General features: G+C 44.2%; 1 long non-coding RNA gene across 1 annotated transcript; it reads right to left on the reverse strand.

The window, feature by feature from the left end:
- Window positions 1-19,047: 19,047 nt before the first annotated feature.
- Window positions 19,048-21,564, reverse strand: LOC145426223 (uncharacterized). The gene is made up of 2 exons (XR_013906950.1): window positions 21,442-21,564; window positions 19,048-19,293 (listed from the first exon to the last, which is right to left on the reverse strand). It is a non-coding gene; the product is annotated as an uncharacterized LOC145426223 (long non-coding RNA).
- Window positions 21,565-25,260: the final 3,696 nt, after the last annotated feature.

Raw genomic sequence — 25,260 nt, forward strand, 5'->3', positions numbered from 1 at the left:
AATGCGGCTCGGGCAGTGGCTGAAGCAAAAACTCTGGTGTGGGAGAAGTTCGGAGAGGCCATGGAAAAAGACTTTCGGACTGCCTCGAAGAGATTCTGGCAAACCGACAGGCGTCTCAGGAGGGGAAAGAGGTGCTCTACCTGCACTGTGTATACTGTGGCGGAGCGCTGCTGACGTCGACTGAGAAAACTGTCAGGCGGTGGAAGGAATACTTCGAGGACCTCCTTAATCCCACTGACACGTCTTCCGAGGAGGAAGCAGAGTCGGAAGCAGGCGGGGAATGACCCGCCAATTTCCGGGGGCGAGGTCACTGAGGCAGTATTTGATTTAATAAAAACTATTTTGTAAACTATGGACATTAGCTCTGTGCTGCAGGTATCTAAGTAAGCAGATCTGTTTCAATACATTTTATTTCTTAATAGTGTTATCCCCATAGCCATGAGTAGGATCACAGCAGAAGCACTGATTAAAGCTTTTACTGGGGATTGTGAGTCAAATAATGTGGGCAGCCTTTTATGTGAATAAAGCATAAACAGCATTGCAATTATTTAGTTTAAATAAAAAAAAAGTTAGGGAACTTTCGTTTACGAAAACATAGTGAACCTTTACCAGCTACAGCTAGTTTCCATTTCCAGCCTTTCTGCAGCATATATGCTGTCTGCAATATAGCTACAGTGAATGAGAGGAAGTAGATTTCTTCTATATATTCACATGCATCAGAAAATTCACTAGGAAACTCTAACATTATAGCTGCAAATGCTGTTGATTAATGCAACATGAGTAAAAAGAAAAAAATGACAATGTGTTTGCCTGCCGTGGTGGTAATCCCCGAACCAAATGGTGGACACCAGAGGTGAAGGGAGCCACCAGGCTGAAGAAGGAGTCCTATCGGGCTTGGTTAGCCTGTGGGACTCCGGAGGCAGCCGACAGGTATCGACAGGCCAAGCGGAATGCGGCTCGGGCAGTGGCTGAAGCAAAAACTCGGGTGTGGGAGAAGTTCGGAGAGGCCATGGAAAAAGACTTTCGGACTGCCTCGAAGAGATTCTGGCAAACCGTCAGGCGTCTCAGGAGGGGAAAGAGGTGCTCTACCTGCACTGTGTATACTGTGGCGGAGCGCTGCTGACGTCGACTGAGAAAACTGTCAGGCGGTGGAAGGAATACTTCGAGGACCTCCTTAATCCCACTGACACGTCTTCCGAGGAGGAAGCAGAGTCGGAAGCAGGCGGGGAATGACCCGCCAATTTCCGGGGGCGAGGTCACTGAGGCAGTTAAACAACTTCTTGGTGGCAGAGCCCCTGGTGTTGATGAGGTCCGCCCCGAGTTCCTGAAGGCTCTGGACGTTGTAGGGCTGTCCTGGTTGACACGCCTCTGCAATGTTGCGTGGAGATCAGGGGCAGTACCCGTGGACTGGCAGACCGGGATGGTGGTCCCCATCTTTAAGAAGGGGGACCGGAGGGTGTGTTCCAACTACAGGGGGATCACACTCCTCAGCCTCCCTGGGAAAGTCTATGCCAGGGTGCTGGAAAGGAGAGTTCGTCCGCTAGTCGAACCTCGGATACAGGAGGAACAATGCGGTTTTCATCCTGGTCGCGGAACACTGGACCAGCTCTTTATCCTCTCGAGGATACTTGAGGGTGCATGGGAGTTTGCCCAACCAGTCTACATGTGTTTTGTGGACTTGGAGAAGGCATTCGACCGTGTCCCTCGGGGTGTCCTGTGGGAGGTGTTGCGGGAGTATGGGGTGTCTGGCCCATTGCTACGGGCCATTCGATCCCTATACAACCGTTGCAAGAGCTTGGTTCGCATTGCCGGCAATAAGTCGGACTCGTTCTCGGTGGGTGATGGGCTGGGCTGCCCTTTGTCTCCGGTTCTGTTCATAATTTTTATGGACAGGATTTCTAGGCGCAGCCAAGTGGCGGAGGGCTTTCGCTTTGGTGGCCTCAGAATCTCATCTCTGATTTTTGTGGATGATGTGGTTCTGTTGGTTTCATCGGGTGAGGGCCTCCAGCTCGCACTGGAGTGGTTCGCAGCCGAGTGTGAAGCAGCGGGAATGAGGATCAGCACCTCCAAATCTGAGGCCATGGTTCTCAGCCGGAAAAGGGTGGAGTGCCCACTCCGGGTCGGGGATGAGTTCCTGCCCCAAGTGGAGGAGTTCAAGTATCTCGGGATCTTGTTTGCGAGTGATGGGAGAAGGGAGCCGGAGATCGACAGACAGATTGGGGCTGCAGCTGCAGTAATGGAGACGCTGCACCACCGGTCGTGGTGAAGAGGGAGCTGAGTGTAAAAGCGAAGCTCTCAATTTACCGGTCGATCTACGTCCCTACCATCACCTATGACCACGAGCTGTGGGTAGTGACCGAAAGAACGAGATCGCGGATACAAGCGGCAGAAATGAGCTTCCTCCGAAGGGTGGCTGGCCTCTCCCTTAGAGATAGGGTGAGAAGTTCGGCCATCCGGGAGGGCCTCAGAGTAGAGCCGCTGCTGCTCCACATCGAAAGGAGCCAGCTGAGGTGGTTCGGGCATCTGACAAGGATGCCCCCTGGGCGCCTCCTGGGTGAGGTGTTCCAGGCATGTCCCACTGGGAGGAGGCCCCGGGGCAGACCCAGGACACGCTGGAGAGATTATATCTCTCGGCTGGCCTGGGAACGCCTTGGTGTTCCCCCGGATAAGCTGGAGGAGGTGGCTGGGGAGAGGGAGGTCTGGGCCTCTTTGCTTAGGCTGCTGCCCCCGCGACCCGGCCTCGGATAAAGAGGATGAGGATGGATGGATGGATGGATATTTTATTTTTGTTGGTTTGGAAATGAATTTGTGACCATACTTGTGGATCACAGTGACACATAGTGATTAGGCATATGATTTACAAATGCCTAGTTTTAGAGTTGTGAGCCATGAGCTGTGAGCAATGCAAAGTTTTAAAAAATATATATATATAAAAAACCCTAACTTCAAAGTTTGAAATATGTAAGATGTTTGAGATGTGTGAATTCCTTGAAAAACTAGAAATTATCTAAAAATGCCTTAAGTGAAAATGTAATGTTGCATCTATAGAGAAGAAAAAAGAAGAAGCATTCAGTTATTTAAAAATAGGCATTACAGACAAATACAGTTTTAGCATTGCCTGACTATGATAAGCCTTTCTACTTACGTGTAGATGGAGGAGCAGGTTATATGAAAGCTGTGATAACACAGGCATTTGGAGAAAAACAACGCCCGTTAGCATCCCTGGTGAAATTTAGACTCGTGTAAATTAGACTGTTGTGTCAGGCCTGCCTGCATGTGCAAGCCTGTGTAGCCGCAGCAGAGGCAGTAAAAGAGTCAGCTGCACGTATGACTGCATACGTGAATGTGCATGTGAATTACACGCATGCCAAAATATAAATATATACACTGACAGCCAGTATGTTTTTTCAGCAGTGCACCACTTTGCAAAAATTTGGCATAACAGAGGTATGGTCACCTCTACGGGTAACCCAATACAACACGGCAGCTTATTAAAAACCTTATTGGAAGTGATCACCTTGCCAAAACAATTGGGACTTTGCAAATGTGCAGCACATCAAAAAGACAACTCTATTGTCACAAAAGGAAATAATTTTGTAAAAACAAGCCGACACACCCATGAAAGATGCTGTTAATCCCCTTTTGCTCCAGCCATCTACACACAGTGTTAGCTTCCTCGCTTCTTTTATTAGTTCTCTCAGTTTCTGCTTTGCTATATCCATCTTGGTCCCAATGAGACTATTACCTCTTGCAGTGCCTGATGTTTGGAATTTTGGTTCAAGTGAATTGCTGAACTTTTTAAAGGCAATTGACTCACACAGTGGTGTAGATATCCCAGTCTCAATAAACATATTCACCAACGCTTCCTCTCGCTTGTGATGTTCCTGCGAATTGACCAACCAGCAGCTATCGGGTCGCCGTTGGAAGCACTGCATTAATGTTTTTTGTGGAGTTGTCTTGGGATGCATCAAGCTGCCTTGCCTGGGGTTAGCTTCTGTTTCTGGGGATGAGGCTTGGGCGTGCTCCCTTACCTTCTCAAGGTAAGCTAGGTTAGCTTTCTTGTGCGAACTTTTCAAGTGCACTTTAAGGTTTGTGGGATTTTTCCCCTTTAGAAATGTCCCACATATTTTATCTCTTTCCACTAAAAAGGCACTTGCTTTTATCTAAAACACAGTCATATTCAAAGTAATCCCAAATTGGACTCTGGCGCTTTCTCCCGACTTTTGCTGACATGATGCTACGCATGGACGGAGCGGCAACACAGATGACCCGACTGAGGTACTTGCCAGCTGCTGGCATAATGAGGCACAGCAAGAACATAACCGGGAAACTACACTTCATTCTCACCCTAGACTAACGTATGATACATGACGCATGACGAAAACTAGTTAATTTTAGTTTGTTTTGTGAACGGTCATTTCAGTTTTAGTTTTTCTTTTTTTGCAAAGTCTCATTTTTATTTTTGTTAACGAAAATGTTTTTTATTTCTAGTTTTCGTTATGTCGTTAGTTTTCGTTAACGATAATAACCTTGGTAGTCATGAGAATTTGCATATTAATGATCAAGGAAATTACCTCCCATCCATTCATTGGTGCTAGTTTTAGTCATTGTGCAAATGTACTGTTTATAAGGTTGGGAAAACCTGCAGTCAGCTGAGACTGAAGAAGTCACTTGGATTAGTGATGAAATGTTTCTCCCACTGAAAACAGTACATTCAGATGACCAGAGTCAACCTTTTGGGATTTACTTACCTGGATGCATCAAGACACTCCTACCTCTATTTACAGTGGGATGCAAAAGTTTGGGCAACCTTGTTAATAGTTATTATTGTCCTGTATAAATTGTTGGTTGTTACAATAAAAATGTCAGTTAAATAAATCATATAGGAGACACGCACAGTGATATTTGAGAAGTGAAACAAAGTTTATTGGATTTACAGAAAGTGTGCAATAATTGTTTAAACAAAATCAGGCAGGTGCATAAATTTGGGCACTGTTGTCATTTTAGTGATTCCAAAACCTTTAGAACTCATTGGAACTCAAATTGGCTTGGCAAGCTCAGTGACCCCTGACCTACATACACAGGCGAATCCAATAATGAGAAAGAGTATTTAAGGGGGTCAATTGTAAGTTTCCCTCCTCTTTTAATTTTCTCTGAAGAGTGGCAACATGGGGGTCTCAAAACAACTCTCAAATGACCTGAAGAGAAAGATTGTTCACCATCATGGTTTAGGGGAAGGATATAGAAAGTTGTCTCAGAGATTAAAGCTGTCTGTTTCCACAGTTAGGAACATATTGAGAAAATAGACCACAGGCTCAGTTCAAGTTAAGGCTCGAAGTGGCAGACCAAGAAAAATCTCGGATAGACAGAAGCGACGAATGGTGAGAACAGTCAGTCAACTCACAGCACCAAAGACCTACAACATCATCTTGCAGCAGATGGAGTCACTATGCATCGTTCAACCATTCGGGGCACTTTACACAAGGAGATGCTGTATGCGAGAGTGATGCAGAGGTAGCCTTTTCTCCGCCCACAGCACAAACAGAGACGCTTGAGGTTTGCTAAAGCACATTTGGACAAGCCAGCTTCTTTCTGGAATAAGGTGCTGTGGACTGATGAAACTAAAATTGAGTTATCTGGGCATAACAATGCATGGAGGAAAAAGAACACAGCATTCCAAGAAAAACACCTGCTACCGACAGTAAAATATGGTGGTGGTTCTGGAGACCAATGTCCAGGAATCAGTGACAAAGCTGCAGCTGCGCCGGGGCTGGATCTTTCAACAAGACAACGACCCGAAACACTGCTCAAAATCCACTAAGGCATTCATGCAGAGGAACAAGTACAACGTTCAGGAATGGCCATCTCAGTCCCCAGACCTGAATATTATTGAAAATCTGTGGTGTGAGTTAAAGAGAGCTGTCCATGCTCGGAAGCCATCAAACCTGAATGAACTAGAGATGTTTTCTAAAGAGGAATGGTCCAAAATACCTTCAACCACAATCCAGACTCTGGAACCTACAGGAAGCATTTCGAGGCTGTAATTTCTGCAAAAGGCCGATCAACTAAATATTGATTTCATTTCTTTTTTTGTGGTGCCCAAATTTATGCACCTGCCTGATTTTGGTTAAACAATTATTGCACACTTTCTTTAAATCCAATAAACCTCATTTCACTTCTCAAATATCACTGTGTGTGTCTCATATATGATATATTTAACTGACCTTTTTTTTTTTTTGTAACAACTAACGATTTATACAGAAAAATAATGACTATTAACAAGGTTTCCCAAACTTTTGCATCCCACTGTATAAACCATATTTATTATAGTAGCAACCAGCATTCCTACCTCTAGTCCTACAGCTCACTCAATGTGCACTACCACGGACACATTGCACCTTTTATTCTCCAAAAGTTAATTCTGTTCATCTGGACGTAGCGTTTTGTGGGAGAAACGTTTCGCCACTCATCCAAGTGACTTCTTCAGTATCAGCTGACTGCAGGTTTCCCCAAATCTTATAAACAGTACATTTGCATAATGACTGAAATCAGCCCACTGAAGGAACAATGGGCTGATCTTTATTGTCACTGTTACCAAAACAATGAAACACAGTTTGGCATCTCTCCATTGGCAGCATGTGGGTTTTTAATGTTCAGATTCTTGCAATAAGAGAATAAGAAAAAATTATCATGGTACAGCTGTGTGGCAACTTAATGAGGCTACTTTATTGCAGTGGCATAACGTACACAAAAAATAACGTGCAAAACCAAACCAAACACTAGAAACTGGGAACTAATAATAAAACACTGGGAAACCAGGAAAATAGGGACGGAGATCTAAGGGAGCACAAAAGGTGTCAAGTCAAACCGAGTAGGAGGTGGAGAGCCCTGAGGCAAAAAAGTAAAAGTGACAGACTGGAGGGCGGAACTAATCTTGTGTCTGGGTTTCTGTCAGGAAGGGAAAAGAAGGCAAACTGGGGAGCAACAGAAAGTTGCCACTTTCGGGAAAAGCCCAGCATAATTCTTTCAATAAGTTGTCGCCAACATGAATATTGTGTGGAACTGAAGTATCTACAAAGCCAGGGAGGCAGCCGGTAAGGGAATGGTTGCTGACTATGGTAAAAGACTTTGAAGCGAGTTGCTAAAGAATCGCGGCTGCCGCTAGCTTACGTAGCATTAGCACTGTGCTGTGAGTTGGTCGCCTGTGTACAAGCGGCACCATTGTTTATTGTTGGTCTGCATATGGAAGACTGTTAATGCTTGCATATGGTTAAGAGAAGCTGGTTATAAATACTATTGTTACTGCTTAAGTTCTAATGCAGATTGATTATTTAATTTAGCGCTGTAATAGAAAGCAGTATTTCTCAAGGTGTATGTACAATTGTTAGTGAATTACATAATTTGAGCATTTAAAAATACTCAAATATTATACTACAAAGCTTACGCACTGCATTGATGTGTTTAAAAAAGAAAATGTGTTTGGGATTGTTTACAATATTTGGAGATGTGTGATAAGAAATATAATTTGTATTTTGGGTTTTGGTTTGTATTTAAAGGTTTTTCACCTATGGCTGACTGTGGCCGAAAAGAAGATTAAAGAAAAAGGAAAACAAAAGATCTGCCTGGTCATTGAGTGAAATCCAGTTAAACACCTGTGGTAGATGCATCAATCCCTTTCAAGCGGGGAAGCTGCACAAACTTAAAGAGCTTGACAGTGAAAAACCGGGAAATCAAAATCTGGGAGTAATGACCTGGAGTCCTGGGAAAAGGGAATAATTAGTGCAAAGAGAAAATTCGGAGAATCCCTCAAGTTGCATGTGCCATTCCCATTAGTAAATAAACCCCAGTTCAAGCCTGAGCACACAAAAATGGCAGACCAAGCTGCTGGGAAATCAGTTGAACAACTCAAAGGAGTGAGGGCAACAGCCAAGAGATCATTCTCTCGTCTGGTTAATAGCATTACGAGGACACATGAGGATATGACTGAAGAAGAACTCAAAGACAGTTTCAATAGACTGACAATGGAAGCAGAGAAAGTCATGGAGGCCAATGATGATCTAGAGGCCGGTTTCATTACAGAGCTAGAGGCAAAGCTTGACACAAGTGAAGCAGTTGTGCTGACAGAACAGCAGAGAGTCGACTTAGCAAAGACTGCAAGTGAATGTGAGTTAAAACTGAAGGAAATAAAAACCCTAGTCAGACTTTGGAAGCGCAGAATTGCCCACAGCACTACAGGCAGCAGAGGCTGAGTGTGAACATGTTGCTGCCATTATGCCTGACGGTAATTATGAAGTGTATGATTTCGTTCTTGGCCACCTGAAAGAACTGGTGGGAGTGGCAAAGGAGAGGTATAGCAAGTGGAAGCATTGGATCCCATCAGGCATTTGGAGAGATCTTCAAAGCAATATACAGAAGCTGGAACTCTGCGTCCCCAGGCTGGTTTCCAGAAAAGCTGACTTTCTGGAGATGAGAATAAAGGAGGATGCTGATCACCTGTCATCATTGCCAGTTACCTCCAGCTGCCCCATGCCAATCATCAAGCTGAAACCAACAGCACTTCCTAAGTTTCTTGGAAATAAATGAGACTTCCACAGATGGAAGAAGGAATGGGAGGTTCTTCAGGGGCAGGCGGAGCCATCTGGTTCGAAAGAGATCAAAAAGTTTCAGCTACTTGATAGTGTGGATGAGAAAATAACGAGAGAACTTCGACTCACCATTTACAACACTGCAGACGACATCTTTCGTGTTTTGGAGAATCGATTCGGCAATCAAACATCAATTGCTATTGAAATAGTGGAGTTACAGAGAAGGCCAGCTGTTAAGAGCCACCAGCCAAGAAAAATAGTGGAATTAATTCAAGCTGTGGAGAAGGCGCTTCAAGACCTGGTTGACCTTGGTGACACGGGGGCTATAAAAAACCCATTGGTGACAAAGTCAATCGAAAGTAAACTTCCAGAAACACTCAAAAAGGAGTGGCTTATTCATGTTGCTGACAGTAGAAACACGGTCACCCCAGAAAAACGATTTGATAGTCTTCTGGAATTCCTCAAAGAGCAAGAAACCATATATGAACAGCTTGATCATCTGAGAGAGGAAGAGCCAAGTAAGCGAGAAAGAGTGGAGCTGAAACATTCCAGAACCAAATTCACCAAATTAGGTAGTGATGAAGGGTGTGTGGTCTGCGGTGATGGAAAGCATAAAAAGAAACTCTACTTCTGCAGGCAATTTAAAACATTAAAGCTTGCAGAAAAGAAGGCCGCAATTAAGAAACTAGGCGCATGCTGGAGTTGTCTCGAGGTTCATGAAAATGGGTCATACTGCAAACCCACTTATCTGTGCAAAAACCCAGGCTGCAAAGAAGCACACGCTGCGGAGCACCATTACTACCTATGCCCTAATGCTGAGGTGAGGAAGGGAAGTGCAGCAGGGAGGCAAAATAGATCTGATCCAGAGGGAGGAAAGGTCAGCAGGAAATGTACGGAGGATCAGGAGGAGTTCCTCAGAAAACTGTCACCTGAACTGGCAAGAGAATGCAGGGATGCGTTTTCAAACCCTGCATCTAGGGCATGCAGCACCACCAAGGAGCAGCCAAGCCTCCTATTTGAAGGTGGGCTTCGAGAGCTGCCAGTAATCATGATGCTCCTTGAGGTCACAGCTAATGCTGGACAAAAGATTGGGACATTAATTGACCTGGCTTCTGACACCAACTATATAACCCACAGGGCTGCAAGCAGTCTTAACCTAAGAAGTGAAGAAATCACTCTGGTTGTTCATGGAGTAGGGGCAATGAAAACGCATGTGAGAACAAGGCGGTATCTTTTAAAGATCCGAGTCAGAACGCCTAGAGGCACCCTTAGGTCACACCAACTGGTCTGCTATGGACTCGACAGCATAGCAGAAGTCCACAAACATTTCACACCGAGTCAGCTACAAAGGTTCTTTCCGGATATACCACTCAACGATCTTGTAAGACCAAAAGACATTCATCTGCTTATAATAATAATAATGGATGGGATTTATATAGCGCTTTTCAAGGCACCCAAAGCACTTTACAATACCACTATTCATTCACTCTCACATTCATACACTGGTGGAGGCAAGCTACAGTTGTAGCCACAGCTGCCCTGGGGCAGACTGACAGAAGCGAGGCTGCCATATCGCGCCATCGGCCCCTCTGGCCAACACCAGCAGGCAAGTAGGGTAAAGTGTCTTGCCCAAGGACACAACGACCAGGACAGAGAGCCCAGGGATCGAACCGGCGACCTTGCGGTTACAGATGCGATTTCCAACCCCCTGTGCCAGGGTCGCCCGGTATAAGTCATAAAGAAGGTCGGCTAGCGCCTCAGAGGAGCAGAGTCATCGGTGACCTTGTGTTATGGGATGGGCCACTTGGAAAGACAGTTGGGGGAACTCACCCTGAGCTCTTCGAGGAGCTTACTGTCTCTGCCCACATGTCCAAGACACACTTTGCCAGGTCAATGAGAGCAGCAGCTGTCAAGTATGAGGAGCTCATTGGCGAGGCCTCAGACCAGTCTTCAACAAGGAAGCATGTTCCTGCTAAGCTTCAGAGGTCAAGCACCTCAACCACCAGTCGAGAATTCTTAGAGTAGTGGAAGTGGGATAGTATTGGTGCTGCATGTGAGCCAAAGTGTGGGGGTTGTCGTTGCGGAAATTGCCAGCCAGGTGGGAAAGAAATGACACTGGCCGAGGAGAGAGAGCTTGAAATAATAAGAGAAGGACTCACCTATGTCACGGGTGATGGCCACAGCGAAGAGCCACACTGGCATGCCAAATACCCTTGGGCTGAAGATCCAGCATCCTTACCAGATAACAAAAAAGGAGTTGAGAGCACATTCCTCCGGACAGAGAAGCAATTGGCCAAGGAGCCTGAATGGAAAGCCGCTTATGCCGCTCAGGTGCATGACATGGTGGAGCGTGGAGCCGCAGTCAAGTTGTCCAAGGGCATGATCAGTAACTGGGATGGGCCAGTGTGGTACGTGAGTCACCTCATTGCTCCGAATCCCCACTCTGTTACAACTCCAGTGAGGCTTGTGTGGAATAGCAGCCAGAGGTTTAGAGGTGTGAGCTTGAACGACCTGCTAATAAAGGGTCCAGATGTCCTCAACCAGATTCGAGCAGTTCTCCTCAGATTCAGGGGCGGAGTGTACGGAGCCCTTGGTGACATAAAAAAGATGTACAATTCAGTTTGGTTGGAAGATAAAGAGATGCACCTGCATAGGTTCCTCTGGCGGGACTCTGAGGATGACGAGCTAGAGGAATATGCCATCACAAGGGTGAATATTGGAGATAAACCGGCAGGATGCATTGCACAGCTGGCAATGCGTGAAACTGCCAGCCTTTCTACCTTTTCCCACCTCAAGGAGGAACGTCGTGTACTCCAGCAAGACAGCTATGTCGATGACATCCTTACCTCTCACAATGACATGAACCAACTAGAAGTCATTACAGAGGACATTGGGCGAATTCTAAAGGCTGGAGGATTTGAGCTGAAACCTTGGGTCTTATCTGGTCAAAGTGGGAGGAGGAAGCGCGATGACAAGGGTGAGAAGACAAGAATGAAAACCATAGTCCTACCAAACCAAATGCGTGACGAAGAAAACAAAGCTCTTGGTCTGGGGTATATAGTGGAAGAAGACAAGCTTCATGTCATGGTAGCAATCAACTTCTCCAAGAGGAAGAAAAAGATGCGAGTTGGCCAAGACCTTGTCCAGGAGCAGATTAAGACCCACACGCCAAACCCACTGACACGAAGAGAGCTTCTCAGTCAAGTGTCAGGGTTGTATGATCCAGTCGGTTTGGTCACTCCTGCAAAGCAAAAAGGAGCAATCTTAGTTCGCAGAGCATTCCAAGAGACAAAAGTAGAAAGCTGCTTGGTCAAGGACACTTGGGACATGGCGCTCTCAGATGCCCTGAGGGAGGACGCCATTAGGCTTTTTGAGGAGTATGCCCAGCTCAGCAAAGTCACATTTGCAAGGGCGCTAACCCCCCCATGCTTCACCGAAGAACCCTGGGCAATTACTTTCTCCGATGGAAGTGAGCAAGCCTATGGGGCAGTGTTGTACTTAAGGTGGAATTCAGATCAGGGCACAATCATCAGGTTGGTGGAGTCCAAAGCTGAGTTAACACCATTGGACCACAAAGGGGATGTTGTCAAAGCAGAGGTGTGTGGGGCAGTGTTTGGCTCACGCCTAAAGAAATACTTTGAGGCGCAAAGCCAGATTCAGGTTGAGAGGTGGTATCACTTTGTCGACAGCCAAACCGTCATTGGGGCAATACAGCGGGAGAGCTATGGGTATCAGACCTTTTTTGCAAATAGGATTGGAGAAATACAGAGCAGCACAAGGATTCAAGATTGGTGGTGGATCCCTGGCCCTCAGAACATTGCGGATGTAGTCACAAGAGGAGCTAGTCCCAGAGATCTAGATGAAGACTCAGAATGGCAAAATGGTCCAAAGTTCTTGAGTTTGCCTGTGTGCGAGTGGCCAGTTAGGTCAGCTAAAGAGTTAGCCGCCACTGCCAAAGAAAACGTCAATAAGCTGCAAAGAAAGGCGTTTGTCGCTGCCTTGACAAGGGCCGAGATAAGAGGGCAAGAAGAAAAGCGAAGTCGGGCTGAGGCCCAGGGAGAGCAGCGAAGACCACCTGCGGGGTCAGTCATCAAGAACCTTTTAGATGTCAAGCGGTTCAGTGACCTAACTCGATTAGTTAGATCAGTTGCTTGGACTTGGAGAGCAGCTAGAAAGTTTCTTGGGGGACATCCAGCTGCTAATGACCCAAAGTGGGAGGCAGTCCCGTTGGCAGGAGTAATTTTGGTGAAAGAACGTGAAGATGCCCTAAGAGACATCTTCCTTGCAGCACAAGACAGCGCTGTCTTCCCAAGCACTACTACAGATAGACTGGTAGTATACAAAGACCCAAGCTCTGGGCTTTTTGTTTGTGGCGGCCGAGTGCAAGCTTTTAAGAAAGACCAGTTTAGTGTTCCCATCTTGGTTTATGATGCTTGGATGTCTACACTGTTAGCCCGGGAGGCCCACAATGAGAGTCATGAGGGAGTTGCTGGGACCCTGCTCAGAATGAGGAAGAAAGCATGGGTCATAAGAGGGAGAAGGATTGCTCAAAAAGTTGTGGATGGTTGTGTGGTTTGCCGGAAAGCAAAAGCACAGAGTTGCCGGCAAATAATGGGCGACTTACCTCCGGAAAGAACTCAACCTGCTTTACCTTTTGAGTTCACAACAGTGGATCTCTTTGGACCCTACCAAGTGAAGGATGACATCAAGAAAAGAGTCATGATAAAGGTTTGGGGGGTTGTATTCTGTTGTATGGCCAGCAGGGCGATTCACACGGAGTTAGTAAACTCCTTGTCGACTGAAGGCTTCTTGATGGCTTACCAGAGATTTAGAGCAATTAGAGGACATCCAAGAAAGATCTGGTCAGACCCAGGTACTAATTTCATAGGAGCAAAGTCTGTCTTGAAGGAACTTTACGGATTCTTGGAAAGTCAGAATAAGTTTGTCTTGGAGGAGACTGCGGCAAAGAATGGAGCAGAGTGGATGTGGAAAGTAATCCAGCTGATTCCCCACATAGAAATGGAGCTGCTGAGGCTGCTGTGCGCATTGTGAAGAGAGCACTCCAGTCTTGGAAGGGAGTCTGGGCTAAGTTACAGTGAGTTCCAGACAGCTCTTCATGTGGCAGTTAACCTTGCAAATGAGTGCCCGATTGATGCCAGAGTACAGAGTCGGGAAGGTTGCATTCATTACGTCACACCCAACAGTCTTTTGCTTGGTCGAGCATCTCAAAATGGGGACTTCAAGATGTTTGACTTTTCCATTTACCCCTATAAGAGACTCCAAGCGATTCAGGCAGAAGTGAGCAAGTTTTGGAGGTCCTGGAGCCAACTTGCTGGCCCTAATTTGTTTGTAAGGAGCAAGTGGCACACTGCACACAGAAATGTTGCTGTTGGAGATGTCGTCTGGTTAAGTGATCAGAATGCGCTGAGAGGACACTTCAAAATGGGCATAGTTGTCAGCACTAATCCAGACAAAAAGGGTATTGTGAGGGAGGTCAATGTCCGGGTATGCTCAAATTACAGCGGTTCTGTGGCTAAGTCCTTGAGAGCGGAGGACTTAAGTTCTGGTTCAAGGGGAGCGACTCCGGTGGCTCAAGCTACCATCCTTCATAGAGACGTCAGACGTCTAGTTGTTCTGTTACCTGTGGAGGAGCAAAATGGGACCAAGCCGTCAGCATCATGCTTCAATGGGATGAGTTAAACTGCGGTTTGCTTGTGAACTTGGCGATCTCCTGTGTTCCAAGGGAAGATCGAGTGGGAGGTGTCAAGTCAAACCGAGTAGGAGGTGGAGAGCCCTGAGGCAAAAAAGTAAAAGTGACAGACTGGAGGGCGGAACTAATCTTGTATCTGGGTTTCTGTCAGGGAGGGAAAAGAAGGCAAACTGGGGAGCAACAGGAAGTTGCCACTTTCGGGAAAAGCCCAGCATAATTCTTTCAATAAGTTGTCGCCAACATGAATATTGTGTGGAACTGAAGTATCTACAAAGCCAGGGAGACAGCCGGTAAGGGAATGGTTGCTGACTATGGTAAAAGACTTTGAAGCGAGTTGCTAAAGAATCGCGGCTGCCGCTAGCTTACGTAGCATTAGCACTGTGCTGTGAGTTGGTCGCCTGTGTACGAGCGGCACCATTGTTTATTGTTGGTCTGCGTATGGAAGACTGTTAATGCTTGCATATGGTTAAGAGAAGCTGGTTATAAATACTATTGTTACTGCTTAAGTTCTAATGCAGATTGATTATTTAATTTAGCGCTGTAATAGAAAGCAGTATTTCTCAAGGTGTATGTACAATTGTTAGTGAATTACATAATTTGAGCATTTAAAAATACTCAAATATTGTACTACAAAGCTTACGCACTGCATTGATGTGTTTAAAAAAGAAAATGTGTTTGGGATTGTTTACAATATTTGCAGATGTGTGATAAGAAATATAATTTGTATTTTGGGTTTTGGTTTGTATTTAAAGGTTTTTCACCTATGGCTGACTGTGGCCGAAAAGAAGATTAAAGAAAAAGGAAAACAAAAGATCTGCCTGGTCATTGAGTGAAATCCAGTTAAACACCTGTGGTAGATGCATCAATCCCTTTCAAGCGGGGAAGCTGCACAAACTTAAAGAGCTTGACAAAAGGAGAAACACATCCAGCATGAGAGGATGACGTGACACTGACAGAAAGAAACACAGGGGTAAAACGCACTGAGGGAAAGCGTGGGAATGAGACACTCTCCTTTTGGCCTTCTCTTACCTCCAGAGGCTTACTTTATAAATATAAATAATTGTTAACCTATGCCTTTGCTTTAATCGGATCCACTTGTTGCCATAATGTAATATGATATACTGATATACTGTATGACTAAATCTCAAATTTAACATCTGATATCTGAGGGAAGACACAAGTAACCCTCTTGGTACAGAGGGTTTGTCTTTTTCATTTTTAATCCAAATAACTAAAAAAGATCAACTTTAAACATTTAGTTAAATCATGATTTTTAGAAATACCTTAACTCTTTTAACATAGAAAAGGTTTGCCAGAGCTCATCCTTACATTTTTACATGCTGTAGTGCCATTTTTTGGAGCATTTCAAGTTGCTATACATAAGTACAACCATCGTATCCCCAATTTTAATAATATGTATGTATTAAGTCCATAGTAACTACATAAATGGCTAAAAAGTGCAATCAACTAGAGAAAAGAAATTGAAAATTGTTTTTGTATTGTATGTTTGTGTTTTTTACATATTTTTCTAGTTATAGAATTGTAAATGATGAAACAAATTGTAAAAAATGATAATGCACTATTGTGCACAATTTGCAAAAACCCCCAAACAAACACTATATGCATTAAAATAAACTATTTCAAATTGTGCAATTTAATTTCAAAATGTCCCAGGAACTGTACAGAAAGGCACAAAATCAAACATAACTTTTAATAGAGGGTGACCTTTGAAAGGCCCAGGAGGAAAAAGAACCCCTACATTACCTATGAAAATTACACCACTTCCAGTTTTCTCAAGTAATGGTTGGCATATGGCAGTTTGTACTGACAAGGTGTTGACATTCCAGTGTAGGAAGTGCTATAAACAGTTGACCATCATGTCTGAATTACAGTGTTTTTATATGGACTTCATACAGTTTCCTTTTAGCATAATAAACATGGGTACATCACCTGGTTTAAATTTAGAGTGTGATGTACTGATGCTCCTTAGTGACTGTCCTGTTGTTCAGGCGTGAACTAACAGTCCCATTTTACTGCCAACCATGCGACAAACTGAGTGAGAATGTCTGCCAAATATCCAAGCTAACGCTAATGTCAGTGCAGCACACTGATCAGTATATTTATATTATTATATAAATATATAATTATATTTATATAATTATATAAATATAATTATATATAAATATATAATTATATTTATATAATTATATAAAGTATAATTCCCTCATTAATCAAAGTGCTAAAATAGCCTGGAATAGACAGCCTCAATGACTACAGACCTATAGCCCTCACGTTTGTAGTCATGACGTTTTTGAGCAGATGGTGTCCCAGCAAATTAGAGACTGCCTACCATTCTCTCTCAGCCCCTACCAGGTTGCTTACAAAGCAAATTGGTCCATGGAGGGTTTCATCACCCTCACGATTCGCAAAGCACTGTGCCATGTGGAGAACAGGAAGAGCAACGTGAGCATGCACTTCGTGGACTATATTTCAATGTTCAACACCATAATCCCAGAAACCTCACCATCAAACTGGACCACCTTAAGATTCCACCTGCTCCTGGATCAAAGATTTCCCAACCAACTGGCCGCAGTCAGCCAGACTCACCCTGAACCTCTCCCCTCTACTGTCAATCAGCACCGGATCCCCAAAGGACTGCGTTCTCGACCCCCTAGTGTACAACATGACACAAATCCACTCAGCCAACATCATCTTTAGGAATGCTGATGACACCTCCATGGTTGGGCTGATGTCCAGTGGAGATGAGACAGCGTACAGGGCAGAGGGAGAGAATTTGTCCCACTGGTGCTCAGAAAACAACCTGAAACTGAACATTGTTAAAATGAGAGCACTGATCATGGACTGGAGGAGACACAGAGAGGTCCACTCCCCTCTCAAATGGAGAATGGGTGTAATCTGTCTCCACCTTCAGGTTACTGGGCACCCAGATCTCTGCTTACAGTGGGGCAAAAAAGTATTTAGTCAGCCACCGATTGTGCAAGTTCCCCCACCTAAAATGATGACAGAGGTCAGTAATTTGCACCAGAGGTACACGTCAACTGTGAGAGACAGAATGTGAAAAAAAAAATCCATGAATTCACATGGTAAGATTTGTAAAGAATTTATTCGTAAATCAGGGTGGCAAATAAGTATTTGGTCAATAACAAAAATACAACTCAATACTTTGTAACATAACCTTTGTTGGCAATAACAGAGGTCAAACGTTTACTATAGGTCTTTACCAGGTTTGCACACACAGTAGCTGGTATTTTGGCCCATTCCTCCATGCAGATCTTCTCGAGAGCAGTGATGTTTTGGGGCTGTCGCCGAGCAACACGGACTTTCAACTCCCACCACAGATTTTCTATGGGGTTGAGGTCTGGAGACTGGCTAGGCCACTCCAGGACTTTCAAATGCTTCTTACGGAGCCACTCCTTTGTTGCCCGGGTGGTGTGTTTTGGATCATTGTCATGTTGGAAGACCCAGCCGCGTTTCATCTTCAAAGTTCTCACTGATGGAAGGAGGTTTTGGCTCAAAATCTCACGATACATGGCCCCATTCATTCTGTCCTTAACACGGCTCAGTCGTCCTGTCCCCTTGGCAGAAAAACAGCCCCATAGCATGATGTTTCCACCCCCATGCTTCACAGTAGGTATGGTGTTCTTGGGATGCAACTCAGTATTCTTCGTCCTCCAAACACGAGTTGAGTTTATACCAAAAAGTTCTACTTTGGTTTCATCTGACCACATGACATTCTCCCAATCCTCTGCTGTATCATCCATGTGCTCTCTGGCAAACTTCAGACGGGCCTGGACATGCACTGGCTTCAGCAGCGGAACACGTCTGGCACTGCGGGATTTGATTCCCTGCCGTTTTAGTGTGTTACTGATGGTGACCTTTGTTACTTTGGTCCCAGCTCTCTGCAGGTCATTCACCAGGTCCCCCCGTGTGGTTCTGGGATCTTTGCTCACCGTTCTCATGATCATTTTGACCCCACGGGATGAGATCTTGCGTGGAGCCCCAGATCGTGGGAGATTATCAGTGGTCTTGTATGTCTTCCATTTTCTGATGATTGCTCCCACAGTTGATTTCTTCACACCAAGCTGCTTGCCTATTGTAGATTCACTCATTCACTTCCCAGTCTGGTGCAGGTCTACAATACTTTTCCTGGTGTCCTTCGAGAGCTCTTTGGTCTTGGCCATGGCGGAGTTTGGAGTCTGACTGTTTGAGGCTGTGGACAGGTGTCTTTTATACAGATGATGAGTTCAAACAGGTGCCATTCATACAGGTAACGAGTGAGGGACAGAAAAGCGTCTTACAGAAGACGTTACAGGTCTGTGAGAGCCAGAGATTTTCCATGTTTGAGGTGACCAAATACTTATTTGCCACCCTGATTTATGGATAAATTCTTTACAAATCCTACACAGCAAATCCAGCATGTCCAAATTAACACTGTCGGATTTGATTTCAACACTATTAAAGTGTCTATATGGGTCCACACCAGAGAGTGTTAATTTAACTCTTTTTGGAGAGTTGGTACATTAACTCTGATTTAGTGTTAAACACCAAATCTGTCTGGAGTTGATAATTTAACACTTAGTGTTAAGAGTTTATATATTAACTCTCAAAGAGTATTTTAGTTTAACTACTTAAGAGTTATCTTCTAATTCATTCTAAAAAGTGGGAATTTTACTGTTCTGAACTTCTAGAAATTTCTTTTGGAAATAAACATTTACTAAAAAGATGCAATGGTTTTTGAAAAACATTTATTCTGAACTGTGCACCACAATTTCAAAACATTTTCTGAAAGATGTAACAATATACATGTTCTCACTTTCATTATAATTTTGTTTATCAAAAGGTCTGACATGGTAAATGCAAATAACAGCATTCTCATCACTTATTTCTTCAATACAATATGCATGTCCTTCATTCATTCCTTTGTGGAACTTCAACGCACTTCTGCTCTCCCCCATATTCCATCTTCACAAGCATATCCTGTGTGGAGATTGAATAAAAATTAGTTGACACTAATTAATGGCACAAATAATCCAGTAAACAATTGCAGCACAGTAAAAAAAAAAAAAAGGAATCCTCTTTGAGCCATTACTTGTGTAAAGTATTTTCCCAAAAGACAAAGACACACACCAATTTCCGGGGGCGAGGTCACTGAGGCAGTTAAACAACTCCTTGGTGGCAGAGCCCTGGTGTCGATGAGGTCCGCCCCGAGTTCCTGAAGGCTCTGGACGTTGTAGGGCTGTCTTGGTTGACACGTCTCTGCAATGTTGCGTGGAGATCAGGGGCAGTACCTGTGGACTGGCAGACCGGGGTGGTGGTCCCCATCTTCAAGAAGGGGGACCGGAGGGTGTGTTCCAACTACAGGGGGATCACACTCCTCAGCCTCCCCGGGAAAGTCTATGCCAGGGTGCTGGAGAGGAGGGTTCGTCCGCTAGTCGAACCTCGGATACAGGAGGAACAATGCGGTTTTCGTCCTGGTCGCGGAACACTGGACCAGCTCTTTGTCCTCTCGAGGATACTTGAGGGTGCATGGGAGTTTGCCCAACCAGTCTACATGTGTTTTGTGGACCTGGAGAAGGCATTCGACCGTGTCCCTCGGGGCGTCCTGTGGGAGGTGTTGCGCGAGTATGGGGTGTCTGGCCCATTGCTACGGGCCATTCAATCCCTATACAACCGTTGCAAGAGCTTGGTTCGCATTGCCGGCAATAAGTCGGACTCGTTCCCGGTGGGTGATGGGCTCCGCCAGGGCTGCCCTTTGTCTCCGGTTCTGTTCATAATTTTTATGGACAGGATTTCTAGGCGCAGCCAAGTGGCGGAGGGCTTTCGCTTTGGTGGCCTCAGAATCTCATCTCTGATTTTTGCGGATGATGTGGTTCTGTTGGCTTCATCGGGTGAGGGCCTCCAGCTCGCACTGGAACGGTTCGCAGCCGAGTGTAACGCAGCGGGAATGAGGATCAGCACCTCCAAATCTGAGGCCATGGTTCTCAGCCGGAAAAGGGTGGAGTGCCCACTCCGGGTCGGGGATGAGTTCCTGCCCCAAGTGGAGGAGTTCAAGTATCTCGGGGTCTTGTTCGCGAGTGATGGGAGAAGGGAGCTGGAGATCGACAGACGGATTGGGGCTGCGGCTGCAGTAATGCGGACGCTGCACCGGTCAGTCGTGGTGAAGAGGGAGCTGAGTGTAAAAGCGAAGCTCTCAATTTACCGGTCGATCTACGTCCCTACCCTCACCTATGGCCACGAGCTGTGGGTAGTGACCGAAAGAACGAGATCGCGGATACAAGCGGCGGAAATGAGCTTCCTCCGAAGGGTGGCTGGCCTCTCCCTTAGAGATAGGGTGAGAAGTTCGGCCATCCGGGAGGGGCTTAGAGTAGAGCAGCTGCTGCTCCACATCGAAAGGAGCCAGCTGAGGTGGTTCGGGCATCTGGCAAGGATGCCCCCTGGGCGCCTCCTGGGCGAGGTGTTCCAGGCATGTCCCACCGGGAGGAGGCCCCGGGGCAGACCCAGGACACGCTGGAGAGATTATATCTCTCGGCTGGCCTGGGAACGCCTTGGTATTCCCCCGGACAAGCTGGAGGAGGTGGCTGGGGAGAGGGAGGTCTGGACCTCTTTGCTTAGGCTGCTACCCCCGCGACCCGACCTCGGATAAGCGGATGAAGATGGATGGATGGATGGACAAAGACACAGGCAACAGGTAATACTGAACTAAATGTAAAACCTCAACCTTTTTAATTTTTACCTAAACCGTGTGCACAAAACTCTGGAGCGATCTAAATGCTAACGTAGAACCCAGTCAGGACGTCTGCTACTGCTGTTTGCTCGTTTTTTGTTTCTTTTTATGGGCGATCGTTTTCAGGCTTCAAGTAGCACCATTATACCAACATTTCACATTCTAGACATTGTTTTAGGTGTATTTGACCAAAAGTTTGACTGAAAATTCACATGCAAGCTTTTTTCAAGGCTGTGGTATTTGCCCGCAAACAGTACCTTTCAGCTAGCTAAAACAGAATGTTATGCTATCACCGAGCAACATGGCTAATGCCTTTCACACAGCTTCGTCTCAACTCCAAAGAGCCACAGAAGTAAAAGCTCATGATAATAATTGAAACAATCTTTGAAAGAATGACTTACCAAGCATGGCAAACAACTCAAATATGTAGAGCAAAATGTTCTGAAACGGCTTCACTTCAGCTTCGATTGGAGCTGTGCTGGGGGCGGAGTCTGTGAATTTACTCTATTGGTGTCATAGCCCCTGTAGGAGTTCAGAGTTAAGAGGTCAAGAGTTAATGTTTCCATTGTAACACCTCCAGATTTGACAGAGAAACACTCATTTTTAACACTCGATTTTAACTACTATCATTTTATACCTCAGAGTTACATTAAAAGAATGTGACTCTGCTTAGAGTAAAATTAACTCTACTTTTGCAAGTCGACTATTAACACCAAAAAATTTAACACTTTTGAATTTGCTGTGTACCATGTGAATTCATGGATTTTTTTTTCACATTCTGTCTCTCACAGTTGAAGTGTACCTCTGGTGCAAATTACTGACCTCTGTCATCATTTTAAGTGGGGGAACTTGCACAATCGGTGGCTGACTAAATACTTTTTTGCCCCACTGTATCTCACCTGGACCCACAACACCAACACCCTGATAAAGAAGGCCCAGCATATTTTTCCTGTAACTGTAAATATATAATACAAAATACAAGTTCAAATTATTTCTAAACATTCTCACTTTTTATTCTGCAAGCTCTCGCATCACATCAAAATTTTTACCTTCATTGTTTTTAATTTATAATGTAGTTATGCTGCAGTGGTGAATGTTCATACTAAACATGGCCAACATTTTAAGCAGGCTGCTCCAAGATTCAAGAAGGAGAAAAAACATATTTTGAATTATGATTTATGTACATTAACTCAGATACATCTACTGATATACAAACTGTGAATGTAAGAGACAATTTGGCAATATAAATAGTTGATATTTAAAAAATAATAACAGCGCAAATTTTGCACTGGTATTTATTAAAAAAACAAAACACAAAACCTAACAAACACACCAAATGCAGATACCCCACAAACTCAATAAACATTTGTTTCTCCTGCTCTGTCAGTCTATCGTGTAGCAGCATACACTACATTCGTATGCAGCTCTCTCGGTGGTACAGGCCTTCTGTAGTTTGCTTTTCGATGGAAACTCAAAGCTGCATAATTCATGGCATCAGAGGTCACATTCTGTTAAAGAAAATGATTAAAGTCACTAATAACAAAACATTACATGTTAACGTGTTAACATTCACCAGGACGGGACAAAGCCATCTAAGGTTAGAGGCAGGGTTTGAGTTTGATAAATGTCCACCGCTTGGAATTTGAATGGAATTTTCACCAGTTTTTGAGCAAATGGGAAAAAAACTGGTGATGGAAAAATTGTCATTTCAAAATAAATATACAGTATGTGACTTATTTTGGAAGGTAATATTATCCTAAGCCTGGATAACTGGACCATCTCTAGACCCAGCAGTCTTAGCTAATTATAGGCCAATCTCCAACCTTCCTTTCATATCAAAAATCTTTGAAAGAGTAGTTGTCAAACAGCTAACAGATCATCAGCAGAAGAATGGTTTATTTGAAGAGTTTCAGTCAGGTTTCAGAGCTCATCACAGCACAGAAACAGCTTTAGTGAAGGTTACAAATGATCTTCTTATGGCCTCTGACAGTGGACTCATCTCTGTGCTTGTCCTGCTAGACCTTAGTGCAGCATTCGATACTGTTGACCATAATATCCTATTAGAGCGATTAGAACATGGTGTAGGTATTACAGGCACTGCACTGCAGTGGTTTGTATCATATCTATCTAATAGACTCCAATTTGTGCATGTAAATGGAGAGTCCTCTTCACACACTGAGGTTAATTATGGAGTTCCACAGGGTTCCGTGCTAGGACCAATTCTGTTTACATTATACATGCTTCCCTTAGGCAGCATCATTAGAAGACATAGCATACATTTTCACTGCTATGCAGATGACACCCAGCTCTATCTGTCCATGAAGCCAGATAACACACACCAATTAGTTAAACTGCAGGAATGTCTTAAAGACATAAAGACCTGGATGGCCACTAACTTTTTGCTTCTTAATTCAGATAAAACTGAGGTTATTGTACTCGGCCCTGAAAAGCTTAGAAATATGGTATCTAACCAGATTCTTACTCTGGATGGCATTACCTTGGCCTCCAGTAACACTGTGAGGAACCTTGGAGTCATTTTTGACCAGAATATATCCTTCAACGCACATATTAAACAAATATGTAAGACTGCTTTCTTCCATTTGCGCAACATCTCTAAAATTAGAAATATCCTGTCTCAGAGTGACGCTGAAAAACTAGTTCATGCATTTATTACTTCCAGGCTGGACTACTGTAATTCATTATTATCAGGATGTCCAAAAAACTCACTGAAAAGCCTTCAGCTAATCCAAAATGCTGCAGCAAGAGTCCTGACAGGGACTAGAAAGAGAGAGCATATTTCTCCTGTTTTGGCTTCCTGTTAAATCCAGAATTGAATTCAAAATCCTGCTCCTCACATACAAGGTCTTAAATAATCAGGCCCCATCTTATCTTAATGACCTTGTAGTACCATATCACCCTATTAGAGCACTTCGCTCTCGCTCTGCAGGCCTACTTGTTGTTCCTAGAGTATTTAAAAGTAGAATGGGAGGGAGAGCCTTCAGTTTTCAGGCCCCTCTTCTGTGGAACCAGCTTCCAGTTTGGATTCGGGAGACAGACACTATCTCTACTTTTAAGATTAGGCTTAAAACTTTCCTTTTTGCTAAAGCATATAGTTAGGGCTGGACCAGGTGACCCTGAATCCTCCCTTAGTTATGCTGCAATAGACGTAGGCTGCCGGGGGATTCCCATGATGCATTGAGTTTTTCCTTTCCAGTCACCTTTCTCACTCACTATGTACTAATAGACCTCTCTGCATTGAATTATATATGTTATTAACCTCTGTCTCTCTTCCACAGCATGTCTTTTATCCTGTCTTCCTTCTCTCACCCCAACCGGTCGCAGCAGATGGCCGCCCCTCCCTGAGCCTGGTTCTGCCGGAGGTTTCTTCCTGTTAAAAGGGAGTTTTTCCTTCCCACTGTCGCCAAAGTGCTTGCTCATAGGGGGTCATATGATTATTGGGTTTTTCTCTGTATCTATGAAGTGCCTTGAGGCGAGTTTTGTTGTGATTTGGCGCTATATAAATAAAATTGAATTGAATTGAATATGAAAATAAATTACCTCACTGTGTTGTGGATTTTTTTCATCATCTTGAGCTAAAAGAGAAACAGTACATCCTTAAGTTATGAGGTCAATACCTTTGTATCTGCTATTTAAATTAAATCATATGGATGCCTGTAGGAAATTTCCTGATTTTGATAACCAGAACAATGATGACCAGCAGAAGAAAAACAGTTAGCCCACTCAGGATGATACTTAATGGATTTGTTAATCCATCAGATAATTCTAAAAAACAGAAAATACAAAATTATACTATACTACCTATTTTAACTAAACACATATATAAAAAGACAGAAACAGTGTTATTTACCTTGAACCTTTAAATATGTTACAATTACTAGCTTCTCATTGAGTTTCTCTCCACAGAAATACAGCCCCGAGTCAGATGAATTTACTTGAATTTACTTGAGGTTTTTTTTTTTTCCTGCTTGTTTTCTCTTTTTTCTTTCTCAACAGGTGATCCAGGTGATGTACTTTTTGTCTGTTTGTTTTGTTGGTTTTTGTTTTTTTGCCCTTGTCAATAGAAAATTGTACTTAGTAGTCAGTATAATCTTTTAATTATATAAGTTTGCATATGGTAGTGATAGGATGTGCGATCATTAATAGTCTGCAAAGGCTTTGTGTGCATTCCAAAGTGCTCTGGCATTCACACCCACACTCTG

The sequence above is a fragment of the Astatotilapia calliptera genome, chromosome 3 (genome assembly GCF_964374335.1).
Source record: "Astatotilapia calliptera chromosome 3, fAstCal68.1, whole genome shotgun sequence".
NCBI classification, from domain to species: domain Eukaryota; kingdom Metazoa; phylum Chordata; class Actinopteri; order Cichliformes; family Cichlidae; genus Astatotilapia; species Astatotilapia calliptera.